The sequence below is a fragment of the Bombus bifarius genome, unplaced genomic scaffold, assembly GCF_011952205.1.
Source record: "Bombus bifarius isolate JDL3187 unplaced genomic scaffold, Bbif_JDL3187 scf7180000007979, whole genome shotgun sequence".
Taxonomy (NCBI): Eukaryota; Metazoa; Arthropoda; class Insecta; order Hymenoptera; family Apidae; genus Bombus; species Bombus bifarius.
In genome coordinates, this window is record NW_022884364.1 from 567,073 (window position 1) to 577,025 (window position 9,953).

Consider the following 9,953-nt stretch of genomic DNA (forward strand, 5'->3'; position numbering starts at 1 on the left):
CTCGTAAAACAAGCATTGCGGAGAAATATCGCCGCGTCGAGGATGGTGTTACCAGAAGGGCGCGCGATTCCCTGGAATGGGGAACGGTCAAACACGAACTCCATCGTGGAACGTCACATGACAATGATGAACGATCCCGGACGAACGCGCCCGGAACAATCGCCTTTCCGAAACAACACGCCGATTAACCTATCAATGAGAATTAGCATTTTAATTGCCCACGTGGGTGTCCTGCAGCTCTTTCGTTGTAACTTAGCAAGCGCAGGGATCGCGACCTCACTACCGGCCGGAACAAAGAAACGGATTAATAAATTGGGTAATGGCCGTGCCCTGATGAATCGGTCGATTTCAAACAGGCAGTGGGACGACGACGTTGGTGAAGAAAATTTTAGACGCGAATGCGTGGGATAGAATGGGGCTGTTCTAATCAAGTAGCGGATAATAGAATTGCCAATGAATTCATAGCGGCCCTAAATTTGTGCCACGTCAACCGTATATTCAAGACAATTTCTCTTCTTACAGAAGGAAAACAATGCCAATTAATTTCTGCCATAAACCTGTGTTCTGGAAGTTTCAGTAAGCTGCTAACGATCTGGCTATCATTTCACCTAACGCATTTACGGATACGAGCACAAAGGTGCGGAGAAAGTAAAGGGAGGAGGGAGAGAAGCACGAGCTGAGAAAAGTACGTGGGAAGACAAACGTAACGAGGGATAAGAAAGCAACAGGAACAGGCTAATGGAGGCAAGGAATAAAGGGTGGGAAGTAGGAGTAGGTGTACTCGAGTTTAAACTTGTACGAGGGCCACGGCTTTACGGAACACGTTCGAGGAATAAGAATTAGATTCAATTACCGGTGGGATTCAGCACGCGTCCAGTTGCATAAAGTTTGCCACCTAAATTGCTGTTCCGTGCACGCCGTTGCGTTATTTTCCTACCAATTTGATGGCCTTCGAGCGACTCCAGACGCGTCAGTAGTATAACTCGTGCTTTCGTCAGACCGCTCGCACGGCCACTACTACTTACGGTTTACTGCATCGTCGAGTCTTTAAAGTGGTCGGATAATTTATGCGCATTTTCGAATTTCCAAATGGAAATCTCTCGATACCACCGTACGCTATTTCGAGGTAATATTACGCGAAACGACGTAACAAGGAGAGCACTGGAAGATTCTTAACGAGAAAGTTAAAGTTACCGATCAAATTTAAACTTGTCTACTCTCGGAAGTCAAGTCCTTACGCGCACAAGTCTGCATACATCGTTTCTCATTTCACTTTACGCGTATGCCACGATATTACGAATTTTGTAGACAAATTGTATTCTTTGCACGTTGCCGTAACCTCCGGGTGTTTCTCTACCATTGCACGACATCCGAGCTTCGATCGTGGAAAAAGTTTCCACTCACCTGTAAAGTATTGAAAATACAAAACACTGTATAGGAATTTTATGGAGAAATCAAAGGTGCAAAAATGCACAGAATATTCAAAGTATCGGATATTCAAGGAAGGCTATCATACTCGTTACAATATTTAATGAGTGAAAGCTCCTTAAATCCCGTCTTCTTAGTTCTCTTCGTAGATATATAAATTTACACAAACAATTCGCATTCCGATAATAATTACCGCTTTTAGCCATCATTTTCTTATTTACTCTTCGCTAACAGCGAAACTACTATAGCGTCCGCTTATGAACCGTAATGTGCATAAATTTTAAACATTCTTGAAGCTTCACAAGCGTTTACCCCTTCCCGTATGCCAACAAAGATCAAGTATCACCGTTGACGTTGAATCCCCTTTAATTAGGGTCCAAGCTGGTTTTCTTCGAGGAACGAGACCGTTTACCGAGAGATTAGGTTTCGTCGTTAGAACAGAGACAATTAGCGCGAGGCCAGGCACGTTTCAAAGAAATTTAACGCGAGTCGGCAACCCTGTGACATGTAGGTACTTACGCGTGCGGGAAACGCGCTCGTTACAGGCAACACGGCGTGTGCCACGAAAAGCTGCAAGTTGACACGAGTATCGCAACACGAGTGTACGTGGCATCGTTTGTAGGGAACGAGCGTTCGTGCACACCTTGATAAAGCCGGTAGAAAACCTTGGTCGACGTTGCAAATGGATTTCCAGAGGTATCGTATCCGCTGGCCCTCGAATTCTAGCTGGAAAGCGATGAATAACATCAGGTAGAATATCATGGATATGTTTTCTCGATATACCTGTATGTAACGTAAGTCATTGAACCCTGCACATCGAACGACTACGTTGATCGTGAGTCTTGCGACATCGTTGAATATTTGCGAGAGTTTTCAAGCTTTCCGCTTTCGTTACACAACGTGTCCGGGTCACACGAGGCAAATTTTACACACGTAACGTCGTTATCCGAATTATTGAGTTCCCTGCAGCAATTTTGAGCTTTAGAACCTTGTTACAAACTGTTTCATAATGGTCCAGAACATATTCCAACGGTATAAGCTCCGTAACAATATTACCAGCGTTGAAACTAAACATTGCCATTTTTAGTCTTCGAACGTTGTTGGAACGCTGAACTTTGTAACAACGTCGAAAGTCCGGTTATAAAAGATAGGCTAGTAATACGGAATATCTATTTTATTTTCTTACTTGAAGAGAGTTTCAGGGTATACCAAGAAAAGACAAAGAGCGAACGACTTTAGGAGAATTTCCTAAATTTTATACAAGTTGCCTTTTTCTTTTATTCCTCCTATGGAAAATCTACAGGTTGAACAATAACGTATAATATCGGCCAGTGTTATTTTAAAGCAAAACGAGTTACGAAACTTGCTACTAGACTAGTTGGTTGCGCTACTTTTGCGTATATAACTTAACGTTGTAACATTAGACCGGATTACAGCCAGTTTTTCTAGCTCGGAAGATTTTGCAGCAACGTTTTGTCGACGTAAAAGCGACTAGCAGAATTAAACACCTGCGTCCGATAATTTCGTATCTTGCAACATTTCCGAGTATCTTGCATCAAGCACGAGCATCGCAACGAGGTTTGCTTTTCATCAGTTCCGTGGCATTGATCCGCATCGTGAATGGAGGGCGTTAGATATCGGTTATTGCCGTTGCGTTTGGGCCTCTGTCGACCATGATCGATCGACAGGGTAGCAGAGCGTAAAGATAAACGTCTACAGGGGTCTATGAAGTGGTTGAAAAACCGGCTAAGAGCTACCCGCCGTCCATCACCGTCCGCCGTTCCACCGAATTTTCCAAATACATATTTTCGCTGTGTATAAAATACAAAGCGATACTAATTAAAAAAGACAAGCGATTGGAAAAGAAATAGAAGTGGAGCTGGCACAATGCTGTCGCGGCATTGGCTAGACGGGATTCAACGTAGCGTACAATAAGCTTTATCGCGAAATACAACCACGGCGGTACGAAAGAGGGTGGAAGAGGATCACGGCGAACAGTCTGTTATTATTTACAATTCATATGCGCGCATAATGCAACGCGAACAAAGGGTGAGATTCAGAGCAGCGCGGCGTATGTCACATTTATCGCCAACGAAGAGCCCATGCATGTATCGTCGTTGGAAGCGAGCTACGTATTTAAATATTAAAGTAATTCACCCTGTATATCTTCGTACATAACGAAGCAAAATAGGGAAGGTGCACAAGGAATGAGTTTCTGTAAGCCGTGTGCGCGCGATTATCGAAAAGGATCGGTGGCGTAATGATTTGATGTTTGTCTCGGATAGATACACGGCTAACCGACTAATGTTTCTGTACGGTAAAGTGGATGGAATTACTCGTAATTTGGTAATGAGCGCTGCGAAACGGCAGTAAGAATCAGCATAACCCACATCACGTAGCCGCGGTCATATGCGTAATGCAATGCGCGTAATGCACGCATTATAACAATAGAATCTACCGATGCTTAGCTTGTTTGCCGATGAGCGTATACGTGGCGTCGGCGCGTGTAATACGGATATATTAGCCGGTACCTTGGTAAGCTAAATCCTTGTAACAACGACTTCCATCTTGCAACAAAAATAATATACGTTACAGTATTTGCATAATGGAAATGATCGAATTTACGTAGAGCGAATTGCAAGTGTATGAAATAAAGTGTTGAAAGATGAAAATACAAGGTCTTTCGAGTAACTGGGCCGAGCTACTAGCCGAGCTAGTATATCTGGAAAACGGTTACAGGTGACAAGAAGAAAAAATATCACGGGACGAAATTAAATAGCGGGGCTAGTTAAGAGTTGCAGTTGAATTAAGAGAATTAAAATCCAGAGTCCAGATTAAATGTCCGTGCGACTCAGAGTGAAAGAGTAAACGTATCAACGAAATGTTTTATTTTACGAAACGAGCGTAACGCGTTACGTGTCAAATCCTTACACGTCGTAATTTTGCAATTTTATGGATGATTAGACCAGTCGCATGATACGTCGAACGAAGACATCAGAAAATCGCTGAATTACTATACCGAGTGAGGTGCAAGAACACAGTGCAAAATATAAATATCGAATCGATCAGCATATTAATAAAACGGCAATTGACTGATACACACCCATTAACAAAAGACCTTCGTTATATATATTTATATTGTTCTAATTATATATACATATGTCATATATTCTATAAGTATACTGTACCATACATCGCGTTATGAAATGACACGATATGAAAGGATGAGTACGAATGAGCAAAAATATGTAAAACGCATAAGTAGTTTGTAACGTCAAAGGAACAAAGTGTAACTATGAATGGAGTTAATAAAAGAAAAAATGATAATTTTGCTATCTTTGTACGGTGTACGTTCGCAATAAATGTCGTACAATTACCCTGCATAGATTCTAATCTAGAAGATTCTAGAAGATCTAATCAGAATAGTTATTCTATCCATAAATAAGTAAACGACGTTTTTTCTGGTTCAAATCGACCTTGGAAAATCTCGGCTCGCCATTTACAGCGACTAATGGTAAACGGTAACCCAGTGGACAACGAAACGAGCTTGCAAGCCGGTAGTATCAGCGATCCTGATGAAACCGCGGAGTCGAAATCGGTCCGACGTCCATTATGCCTGGCCAACGGGCTAAAAGAGCCGCGGGTGGACATCATTTTCGGCTAAGTACACACCCGATAAGGTTGAACGATCTGCTCATTGCCATTGTCGTTGTCACGTGGAATCGCGCCGCTGTAAACTGTTTACGATCCTGCTGTTCTGTGGCACGAGCGCGCGCTCACACACGCAGCTCGCACGTGCACGAGGCTTACGACCGATCGACGAACACGTTCACCTGACAGGGACATGGGTCCATCCATCCGGCCATCCGTAGAAAATTTGCGGAGGCGTGATACTCGCTTGATCGTGAGCAATTCCCTTACACGTGGATGGCTCGCGACTCATCTTCGATCAGTCTCGTCGATTCTAACTAAATAGACAAATAACCAATCTACTTTGCTTCTCTTCTCTTTTCCTTCGATACGGTTGCTCGCTTTCTACCTAACCGCCGTTGTTATCGTCGCTGCGGATGTAATTAACTGCCTCAACGTGGACGAGTAATAGACGCAGAGAATCGAAGGCTAATGGCGAGACTGGCGTAATTTAGAGCGCGATTACCCTGTACGAGGCATCGAGGAAGAAGTTTAAAGGATTACGATACTCCGTTTATTTCGTAGCCGTATTACCCAGCCGAGACATTTCACACTGAATTTTAATATACTTATTTAGTTGCTGTCGATAACCCTGTGAAGGATATATAGGATTATCTAGTCGATGCTTGGCCCGAGGAAAACTTTCAAAGAAGGGACGAGTCGAGACTGTTTATAGAAAATTCGAGTCTGGTCAATGTTCGAACTTATTTCCGATGTACTGTCAATGTATCATCAACCACTCTGAATCGAAATCTGTTGAAAAGGTCGTTTTGAGCATTTATCAAGCAGGTATCGGTTTCATATACGTTTGAAATAAAAACTGTTATTAAAAACTGTTCAGTTTCGACGCAGATACCATTTTTTTATTTAACGTACATGCTATTTGTTGAAGTGGTTACCACTTCTAAGAAAACTCTACGTCTGGTCTTTTTAGTTTTCTCAAGCACCGAAGCCATCGACAGCGCGTAGACAAAAGACTGCGACGAAGACAGACCATAAACAGTAGACAGGCGACGTTGGCTTCGGGGTTTTCAGTTATTGGGTAACACAGCTAGCGTGCGGATCTGGACCAGCTCAAATTGTATTCTTACTTATAATTACACTTCTATTTAAATATATATTCTGCCTTACAATCTATCCACGAGTTTTCTCTGTTTACACATCGAATAACCTCAACGCTATTACGATAAACTATTTTTCAGATACGTCCTCTTCGCTCGATGTTACTGGCAACGTTACTGGCAATATGCGCACGTAATTTCCATACGTGGCTCTAATTCGATGCCCGCCAATCGTCCGACGTATAATCGCGATCTTCTTACAATAACGCGTCAAATAGATTGAATCGCTTGGAGTAAGAGGTCCGTTCTCTCGAGACACCCTGTATGTCGGTCGTGGGATTCAAATCTGACCTGTCAGTATGCGAATCGCATAGCCGAGTGACGCGCATGAACGAAACGACGCGGGTGTATATTGACGTTACCACGCGGCTCTCTACGAAGGAAAAAGAGGCAAAAAGAGAAGAGAAGCGCTTCTGTACCGTGTAACCCGGTGGAACGTGGAATCGGTAGGGCATCGTCGAGGGTTTTGATTTTATTTGCGTGCACGTCGCCACCCAGACTCTTGTTCCCGTGCATCGCACGGACGAAATTCCGTGCCGCTGGCGAAAACCGCCTCTACCCAATGCTTCTCCTTTCTCGTCATTTCTGTCGTTTTATTTAGTTCTCTCGTCCTGTCCCGTTTGCCCGTCGCTTTTTCCGTTGCCCACGTCTCTGATTTTGGCCTCGTTAACCACCGCAGGTTGGCTACCGTACGTGGTGGATAATGAATTCCGGTCCGCGGTGATTTGGCTTAGAATTTCGCCTGGAATTCTTTCCATAGAACTTCGCTTCACCGGTTATATGAAAAATGCTTTGAAAACTTTATGGATGATTTTTTAATCATCCGTGGTGTGAATACATCATGATATCGGTGAATAGGGTAGAACACATAGATCGTTTTTATTATTAAAGTGAAAGGCCAGAAGTTTTCAGATATTCCACGATAAATGTACAATTCTAGCGAAACTTATTTTACGTTTCCTCAATGTGGATCGCAGAACGCGTTAAGTAGATTTCACGAGGAAAGAATCACTCGCTGAAAGAACGTAAACAGAAGCTGACCTGGAAATTCATATAATTTACGTTACGAATGAATTATTGCCAGACAGCACAACAGTCGAGAATCACGCGTGATCGTCGTACTTTTGTGACAAATCGCACGAGAAACGGCGACGAGCTCGCAACGAGCACGTCTCTATCTCAGTTCAAAAACTCAACGCTACCGACTAACTGATCTTCTGGGGAATTAACAGCGGCCTTGACGAGGAAGGAAGAACATGGCTGTGCGAAAAGAACAGCTCGATGCTGACATAATCGTCTGAATCACCGATTAAGACCAATTAGACCGCTGGCTGTCGGTTGGCTCGTACGTGTTCCTCTCGACTATGCTTCGTTTCACCAACTTAGGCTGCTCGTCATTACGTTTATGTCACGTCGTCGCGTTATTTTGTCGCGTGTCTCCGCTTTCCTTCCTTTTTCTTGGCAGCAGGAAAAAGTTGAACGTATATGACTTGCCAGGCAGAAACAGGGGATCATTTATCACGGAGACACCTGGCAAGAAAAAGCTCCGATGTATTTAAATTACAAATATCGAACACTTGTAGGACAACGCGCGTCAAGAATACCGCTATTGATTTCTTTGTGAAACAGAGGAAAACTCGTATCGATTGCTATAGAAATTCTTCAGGAAATAATGCTTTACCGTTTCATAAAGCGTTTAATTAGATCGTCGGGAACAGGTATCAAACTCACCGATGTCGTCTTGAATTTTCCTCGTAGAAATAAATTGGACGAGACGAGGCAATTCCTCTGGTGAGAAGGGGAGGTGAAAAGGAAAGAAGCAACGTTGAGAAACGAACAACAGCAATTCTATCAAAAGATATTTACAATTATTAATCGAACATACGCGCTCAATTTCGATCGAGAGTCTTCGTCGAATCGAGGGCGAGCAATTCGATAACCAATAACCGATTCTAACCGATTCTGAAAGAAGAGGAAACGAAAGAGAAGCACTCGTAGGGCGCAAGAAAAATTGTTTATCTGGTCGCGGTTACGCGGTGGACATTGATAAAAATGTTAGCTGCGCCAAACAGTACGGGGATACGCTGGAAAGAGGAAGAACGACGAAACTGGATCCATGAAACAAGGAAAAAAATTGTTGTTCTCAACAATACCGGAGGAAAGATAAAGCCTCTCCGTACTGGACCATATCTGCCGGCTTTTTCTCCATTTTCAAGAGAAAATGAAAATGGTCGACTACCACGGCGTTGATCCGGAGCATGCATTCCCGTTTCTTCGAGAATTCATTGTTACCCAACGTCTATTATAATTAATCGGAAATTAGCCAGCCGGTTCCGAATATTCGGATCATTTTCAAAAGATTTTCGGCAGTCCGTAGCTCGTTGATCCGAGCGTAACGGCCTTCTCGGTATTCGTAGAATGTGCACAACCCACCCCTTAATCCGGTTAGATGTAATTAACCGATGCAAGTTGCGCAACGAGCACTCGGATGCGGCCGCGAGTTGGTCACCCCGCATAATCTTGCGAGAACGTAGAAACAAATTTAATTAATATCCCTGCATGCTCGTGCACACGGCTGCCGCCAATTACTTACGCCGTTTAATAAGACGAGATTAATCGTGTTAGCACGGTCGATGTACATCGCGAAATAAATTTCGAACACGCGCGACAAAATTGTAACGAATCGTGCGACTGTGCATCTGCGCGTTAAGTTGAGTGACCAACGCGACAGGATTGTGTTTCGTGGCGAAATCTCGAAGAGAACTCGTACGTTCTACGTTTCTTCGTCGCGTTTCACTGATTCGATGCAGCCGTGTGACTTTTAACGTTAATGAAGAAGAAAAATCGTCGGAGAACTGAGCGCGGTAGATTTCAAAAGTGCATTTTCGCTGATTCATCTTCATCGATGGTGGTTGTATACTATACAGGGTGGTTGGTAACTGGTGGTGCAAGCGGAAAGGGGGTGATTCTACGCGAAAGAAGAAGTCGAAAATATAGAATAAAAATTTTTTTTCAATTTTTTCATCGAGACAACGATCTACAGTGAAATCAGTTATAACGCAGCGTACGCGTACCGAGCGAAAATTCAAAGTCGATTTTCTCGAAAACAAAGCGTCAAACGACAAATTTTTATTCTATATTTTCGACTTCTTTTTTCGCGTAGAATCACCCCCTTTCCGCTTGTACCACCAGTTACCAACTGGTATATTGGGTTGGCAACTAAATGATCGCGGATTTTGTCATTAAGTGGTACTGACAAAACCCGCAATCGCTTAGTCGCCAACCCAATAGATAGTGAAATTTGCGTTGTGCGACGCGTGGACGTTTCTAGGATCTGCACATTGCTGTGACAAGATCCACGTAACGATACGACGAATTACGAGAATGATCCTCGAAATGTACAGAGAGCGATGATAACGAATGACGGAATTAAGATACTCGGCACTGCACGCGCGATTAACAGACCGCGAATTTTTATTCACATTTATATTCTTACGAAGACAATTACTCGAGGCTGGTGGTTGAGACATAAAAAATTCTCGAGCACCGCGGCGCAGTCGAACGTGTTCCGTTTATTCGAATCGTACAAGATCGGCGAAATGACCTGTTCTCTGCGAATTCTCAAGCTTCTTCTATAGAAATATAAGCAGAAAAGATCGGGTTGACCGCGGGGAAACGCGGTTAGCAACAGAAGAGAGATTTCTGGGGTGAAAA